Source organism: Phalacrocorax aristotelis, chromosome 8 (assembly GCF_949628215.1).
Source record: "Phalacrocorax aristotelis chromosome 8, bGulAri2.1, whole genome shotgun sequence".
Lineage (NCBI taxonomy): Eukaryota > Metazoa > Chordata > Aves > Suliformes > Phalacrocoracidae > Phalacrocorax > Phalacrocorax aristotelis.
The window spans coordinates 13,521,898-13,530,049 of record NC_134283.1 but is presented as its reverse complement, the minus strand read 5'-3'; positions in this window follow the sequence as shown (position 1 = coordinate 13,530,049).

Genomic DNA, 8,152 nt, shown 5'->3' with positions numbered 1-8,152 from the left:
ATATACGATTGTGTACATACCAGGATACTCACTGTTTTAGTGGTAATACTAGTAGCAGGACATCTTTACTTAAGGATAAAAAAGCTGACACAATTGGACAGCCCAAGCAGACAGACACCATTACTGCTCTGATAAAACACAGTGCAATATGCAGCTGTTTAATTAGGTATCAACAGAAGCATTTACCTCTAAAGGCACTGATAGTAACTCCATTTGCACTTTTGTGTACGCACTTTCATGTATATATGTAAATCTGACCTGCAATAAATATTTAATTTCTTTCAAGCTTTCACGATTTACTTTCATGCCTGTTGCAAACCTTCTAGAAACACAAATGGTTTCCTTTAATGAGCAAGATATATCTAGTGTCTTCCTTTTTGTAACACTCTTACATTTCTCCAGTTTGGTTTGTGCTACTCTTACTGATGCAAACTCTTGAATAGAGCCTTAATGTCCTCACAGCAATCTTACGATTTCAAAACATGCCTATGGTAATCTTATTATCACACAAGCTTGCAATGACAACATGATCTCAGTGCAAGTCTGCAGTGACCCTCTGGAAGGCAATACCATTATAATGTCAGATTATACAGGTAAAATGAATTCAGTGAAAACACACACTCTGTGGAGCCCTGATGAAATGATAAAATCAAGTTCACCTTTATGCTACATTATGTTTATGTTAAATGCAAGGATAAAATGGGAGGAGTTGTGCTCAAAACTGTGTAGCAAGTGGTGTAAAATACAAACGGGTTCAAGTAGATCCAGAATGGAAGTCCAACCAATTTGCCAAAAAGAGCTCAACATATTTGTTCAAGTGTGGTCAGGCTAGGAGGGGTGCAATGGCAGTCCTGATATTCCAGAAGCTGCCCAGCAGGTCAGGTACCTGTCCAGCAACAGAGCCCAACACCTCTGCTCTGCTACCCAGCTGTGTCACCTCACCATCTGTGGCCACCCAAGGCATCTTCTCCAGCAGCTGTGAAAAGCCCTTATCCTAAGCCATTTTAAGCCTTCCACTGACACATTAATGATTACTGTTTATCATGCCTTCCAACACACAAAAGGGCAATGTAAAATCAGCACTGAATTAATTAATTTATTAATTAAAAGAGAGGAGAGGAATACATTAGCAGCCTCCAGAAACGGTCATGCAGAATTGCACTGTCTATAAAACTCTTTGGCCCTCAACTCCACCTGCACAAGCAGAACAGACCCAAAGGCTGGGGCCCCATTCAGTGGCTTAGGTCAAGGATGCAGGGACCTTTCCTCAGGGAACCAGAGATGCTTCCCTACCCCTGATTTAGACTTCTATCCAGTTTAACACAGTTGTCATTACATCACCACACACAGTAAATTACAGGGGCACCTGGGCATTGCTGAAGTAAAAGGAGATTCTGCTGGGCCAGCTTGCAGCATGAATGGGTCAGGTGAGCCTCCAGGCTGGCAGCTTAGCCTCGGCGATGCCAGCACCCCTGGAGAGCCACCCTGGCTTTGGGGTCTCTTTGTCAAATGTGTAGGAAACACAAGTGCACAGTGCAGTATTTTGGCCAAGGTGGATGGAATCAATCTCACCCAGCATTAAATATGTAAAGTCAGGTATCTAGCCTGCACTAGTCACTAAGCTACATCTTTTTTTATATAATCAGTAGAGACTATAAATCCAATTCGTTTGACGAATGCTAAGACTCTGTCTTAGCACAAACTGCCCTGTTTCACTCCACTGACTTTAAAGGGTAACTAGCTCAGACTTAACTGTCTAACTTCTAGACATCAAAGTCAAGGAAGATGAATATTATCTACCCAATATTCCATGGATGTCAAACTGAAATGAGCAAAAAATAAGGAGAGACTAGTCAAACTATTTCCCCTTTTGATAATTAGAAACCGTAAGATGTTTACTTACAGAATATGTTTTTCAGAAATAACTTGAAGCTGTCAACTATTGCAGATGTTTTGTATCTACATCTGTAGGGATTTCATAACGCTTATTAAAAACCTTCACACATCTAGCTTGGGAAAGCCCTTCTGGATGAAAAGGAGGTTTCCAGGGATAGCCTGTTTGCTTCAAGTTTTTCTAATACTTTTTTGGCTGGAAAGTATGATTTTTCTGCTTTGAACCTGAGCTGTCTATGTAGTCTTAAAGTAAACAGAAAGGGAGAGTCCATAAACCTTAATAGTATAATTGAGAACGATCTGGCATTAAGTGGTGTCATATCTGGGATAAGCCACTGCAAGTCCCCCACAATCTGTCTTACAGGTAACAGTTGTCTGTGAGGCTCCAGGAGAGTTCCCTGTGTGTCATTAACACCCTCTGAACGGAAGATGAATTAGAGGTATTTATGGAGTGCGTCTTGCAACTTGACAGTTTCAAGTTTGTGAAGAATAGGCCAAACAAAGTCCCAGTTCCTCACATCCCAGTGATTTCCCCAGCCAACCAACACACAGCAGTAAGAGAAAATCAAGGAAAGCTTTCCTATGTTATTGCTTTTACAAGTGTCTCAAAGTGATTGACAGCGTTCATATTCTCATTATGGCATCTGCAGATAATGAGGCATCTAGGCACAGGAATATCCACTGTTTGAGCATGCCAGGAATATTATCACTGACGTTTGAGCAGAAACATTACAATTCCACACAATACCTCTACATCTTAGAAACGTCAAAACACAGCCAGATGCTGGAGCCATGGCTGCTGAAATCACATGGGTTAGCTGCTATGTCTTGAAAGAATTATTATAGATGTAAGGTATCTATTTAGCCAGTCAAGATTGTAGGCTTTAATTCTAAAGATAAGAGCAGGTTCCCCCCAGAATTTAAAGACTTTCTCCCCTTCCTTTTTTTTGAAATCTTCATAATTTTCTATAAACAAGGCTCAATAACTGTCTCAAGTGCTGTGAGGAAGAACTTTCTGAATCAAGGAAGGAGTCTTATGTTTCTAAGCTATATGGCAGCTAAAAAAACTCTCTCTGAGGGAAAGCTGCAGAAAACATGCAGTCCCAGACAGCTGAGATGGTCCTGTGACTGATGGCACAGGGCTAGCTCTGCCACCGACCTGCTGGAGTGTGACCTTTGGCATGTTGTTTTGCCACTGAGATGCTCTTCTGCCACTGGTGCACATCATCTAGTTAGCTGTCAGCCCCCGAGCCAAGTGTCCTTCACCCTGAGTCTGAGATGGAAGAGAGAGGCGGACAGACAGATGCTAACCACACACAGTGTGTGCATGCCTGTGACTGAACTGCAGGAGTTGTCTACAGGTTCAGCTTCTAAATACTGTAAGGTGAAGAACAATGTTTGAAATCTGGAAACTAGGCACAGAAGCTCCTTTAAAATTCTGTTGCTGGGAAGTGTGGAGGTCGTGTCTAGGAAATGCAGCATGGGCAGTGTCAACAGGGCTACTCCAGCTGTGCCAGGCAGTGTGCTGCCTGCTGGGGACACCTGCAAGGTCCCAGGCACAGGGGCACTGAGTGAGCAAGCTGCTCTCTCCTACTCCAGTGAAAATGCTCTAAATACATAGGAGCTTTACACCAAATAATCAGTGGAGCAATGCTGGAAATGTCTTCTTCCTGCCCTTCCTCCCTCCCTTCGCAGCTGACTGTAGAGATAGAGAGGGTACTGCCAACACCGACTCCTCCCTTTCCCCTTGAGTTGTGTGAGATGCTGATGTTGGGACATGTGTCTTTACTAGCTTCACCTTCCCCATTGCCACTGAGTGTTTTTATTTCCTTGGCAGGATCTCCATGTCTTTTTCTTGTCTTTGAACACAGGATAGGAAGCGAATACTGAGTCTCCGTAAGAGGAACAGATGTTCTTAGCCTGAAAGACAGCAAGCAGGCCTTCACACATATAACACAAAGAAAGGATGTCTCCACACATCTTTGTAATGTCTTTGGACATTACAGCTGCTTTTTTCCCCCACCATGCTTCTGCTGTTTGACCCTTGTCCCAGCTAAAAGCACAAGGCACGTTAGGTGCAAACTAATATCCTCAGTCTTGCTGCTGCAATACCCAGTGATCCACAACAGCCTTGTAGCCATATAGCCTGCAAGGGGATGCCTATGAGCAAACACAAGGAGATTTGCAGAAGGCCTTTATACAAAACTAGACAGAGTATGCATAGGATCAATATAAAGCATTCATTTTTATGTCTTTCTTCTAAAGAAGTTTTTTCTCCAGCTGGATATCAAAGCTTCAGTCAAACGCTCTATAAAGATGAAGTGCTTTAAAAAAATCACGGTGGCCAAAGGAAGGATAGTAAAAGAGCTGAGACTTGAATGCTATTCCTTGGTGTCACCCATAAGCTAAATTGCAGCAGGTGTACTGAAATGAAAACATACACCAATACATTGGATTAGGGTTTGTACTCATTTAAAAGATTTCTTATGAAAAAAATCAGTATTAAAAACTCTAAACCTTTCCTACATATCAGACCAAAAGAATCCCATAGCAATAGATTACTCAATCCATATAATATTGTATGCCAATATTTCTAAGCCATTTTTGTGCCAAAATCTGAAAAATCACCAAGTGTCCAAATGAAAACTACAAAAGGATTTATAATGTTCAGGAAATAAAAGCAATGTGGTCCAACAGGTCAGACAACCACCTGAGATGTAGTATTTTGCTAAATACTAAATAAGCCGTCTTCAATTATGACAAGAGGAAGGTCTTGTGGTTAGGACAGCTTGTGAAATGCGAGAAGTTTCAGTTCAATGTGTTGCTCCACCACAGCATCCAAGTACAACTTTGGTCATTCCGTCTACCCTCCATTTCCCACCTGCAAACTGGAAATCTGAGTCCCTTCACACTCTCTTGGCCCAGCTGCTCTAATGAGGCAGTGGCTGTGTTCCCATATTTTTTTTATGTTAGAATTACAGAAGAATTCAGTCAAATAAATACCAGAAGCATTAATCAATGAAATTTCTAGCACCAGTCTGGAAATGTACTATACCTCCGTTAGAATTGGTCTACCTTATGAAAATAATAAATCCAACGTTTTCATGAGGGTTTTTCTTTTCCTTCCTCCTTGTGCTTAGAGATTTCTTATTATCCTTTGTCACCAAGCACCACACTAAATTTTGAGCCCTTTCTTCAGGTTGTAGCTAAGAGGGAAGAAAATAATGATGTCTCGTAATGACAGCTGTCAGAGGGATTTGTGGGAATCCAAAAACTTCCTGGAAAAACCCAGTGTACAAAATGCTTGACACAGCTGTCATTACTTCTGCCGGGCCCAGCCACTACCTCGTACACCAGAGTCTACTCCTGTGCTGGCTGATACAGAGGCAGAGTGGGACAGGCAGTGAGAGACAGAGCAGGGCAGCTGCAAATGAAAATCACCCTGGGGAGGGTTTCAACTAGATAAAGTTTTCAACAATAAGATTCCAGAGACTGCTGACTGGAGAAAAGCTCAATATTTTAGTCTCGGTACAAATTTGCTTCAATCTTATACAACTCCCATGCAGCAGCATCCACAGCTGCATGCTGTAAACAACAAACAAATCTATTTCCATCAGTCCTGCTGATGCTATGAGAAAAGTGCCTGAGCATAAGACATGCACAGATGTAGAGTCTCACCTGAGCCTAGTGCTGCCCTCCATTTGGCCCCTCTAACTTAATATCGTTGTTACAAAGCTATTGGTCTCCTGGTAGCGAGCTGGCTCAACGCAGAGCCTCTTCTTCCAGCTAATCTGACAACTCCGATCCAAGAAGCATCAAGGGCCCAATTAAGAAGACACATCTTATCAAGGAGCTTATTTTGCATAACAGAATACAAATGACGAATAAAAATTTAATGTTTAATAACTTAGTACAAAGAGGGCTGTTGATATAGAATGCCTGGAATTTTTATGGCGGCTGTCAGACTTGTGATAAAACTGTTATATAGGAACACTTGGCAAAAAACAGCGTAGAATTTTTCAGTAATGGTGTGTGCATGATATTGCATTAATTCTTGATAGGAAAGTAACTGTAAGCCTGGGAATCAGCCAGTTTGGGTTTCACTGTAAAATGGTATTTTTTTTTGAAGGACATCTAAATACATTTTAATGAAGAGCTAGCTGAAAGGATAGTTGGTACTTCATAAATGCATTTGTGTGTTTGCTGAAGTCCAGAAATTATAGGCAAACCATCATAATCCCTCTGGGTTCAGAATAACTCTGTCAGATTCAGTGATGTGGCTGCAGTTCACTGGTAACCATCGCTAATGGATAGTAAGGAGTAAGCTGAAAGAGGAAGGAGAGGTTATCTATAAGGTTTTGCCCTTGCTGAACAGGGGCATTTCTTTGATTTACTTACACTGTATGGAACAGTTGAACACGGATGTAGCTCTTTTCTGACTTTGAAGATCATAATCTGGAGGAAAGCTTGACTTGCCTTTGTTCTTACAATTGTCATTCATACATTAGAAGTCCTTCATGCTAATAAAAAAAAAATTTGTTCTGTACTTTAAGTTCCAATACAAAATCAGTTCTTCAAACAGCAGGTGTGCATTACACTATCAAAGAACTATTGCAACCTCTGTAACTAGCACGTTCTGTATATATGTCAATACCGATCAGGAAAAAGAAAGGTGTTCAGATTTTCTTTTAATCATTTTCATAAAGCTGATGCTCTTGCACAGGTTTGAAATGCTTGCATCATATTCTGATTAATTTGCCATATACCTTAAGCTTTTTTGTAAAAAAAAAATAATCTAAATATAGAAATTAAGTCATCTTTACCAGTATACTTAAAATGAAGCGTCCATTAAATAGTGCTAAGCTAATGCTGAATTACAGTAAAACTTAGAAGTACATATCACATCCATATGAATACTAAATGAATTTCTTATTAATTCGATTCTATTGTATCAGTGTTATTGCAATGAATACTAAATGAATTCCTAATGATTGGATACTTAAAATAAAGTGTTACTCCTTTACAATAGTCATCAAAATTTAAGGACAAATTGAGATTTAAAAAAAATTATGTTCTGTTGGTAAAAAAAAAAGGGTTGGACTCTATAGTTCAGGCTATTGAAAGGTGTAATTTATCTGATGATGCTAATATTCAGATGCAGCCTTATAGTAGAATTAATACTACAGGAGTGGACCCTTATACAAAGGATTTGTTGCAGAAATAAAATCTATCAGTAACAGTTTCATTGGTCCATCATTATGAACTCATTTGGTATTCACTGTAATAGCAATGATCGTAATGAATTTGTTTGATATTCATGTGGCTCTCACATGCATTAACATAGGCTTTCTGTTGTAATTCAACATCCAACAAGCATTAGTTAATGCAGACTTTGGATTAGGCATGGACCAGTATTCTGCAACTGGAGTTTCCTTTCAGTTTATAAGCAGTTAGAGGACATTTTTATCTACCTAACTTCTGGTTCTTTTATTTTTTTCTTTGATACATATTTTTAAGCTGGAAAGCCTCCTAAAAGATCCCACATTGCCTTTTCATATGAACATAGGTGCATGCCATCTCAGCCAGAAAGCCAGAATTTTATCATCCAGGCACATTACCTCATTATTCCCTATTATTCCCTTGGCAATAGTGCCTTTACCACAGCCTGGAGCTGGCAGGGTACTAAGGGAGCAAGAAATCCTGAATCCTGGTATTAAATGGATATTTTTGCTTTAGGTTCAGAAATGCCAATACTTCCCGAATATTGGATAATATTTATTTGGCAAAATGAACTCCTGCCCTTGCAGTATCTTCCTCAGAGGAAATAACTCCATGGCAAAAAAGCAGCATAAATCTTTGGAAAGTTTTCATAAAGGAGGAAACTCAGCCAGGGTTTCAGCACGTTTGACTCACTTGAATTTTTTGGGACATTCCTCAGTCAAAGCTTAACTAATGCAGGCTCTGGTGTGATTCAGCCTCAGTCAGGGTGTTAGACACTGTTTTCCCATTGTGCCTCATGGTAATTATTCCTATTATATCTTCAAGAGATTATAGATGAGCGATAGATGAACTGCAATAACTATTAACAAGAATTATAGCAATTTTTATGCATAAGTGTTCAAAACACCAGGGGCCATGTGCCCAGGTAATACACATGGATTTAGATCATGTAATCAATTCAATTGCAGTAATCGGTAACATGAAATTATGGAGTCAGGTGATCTGCTGATGCTATCAGCACTGCTGCTGCAACCTAAAG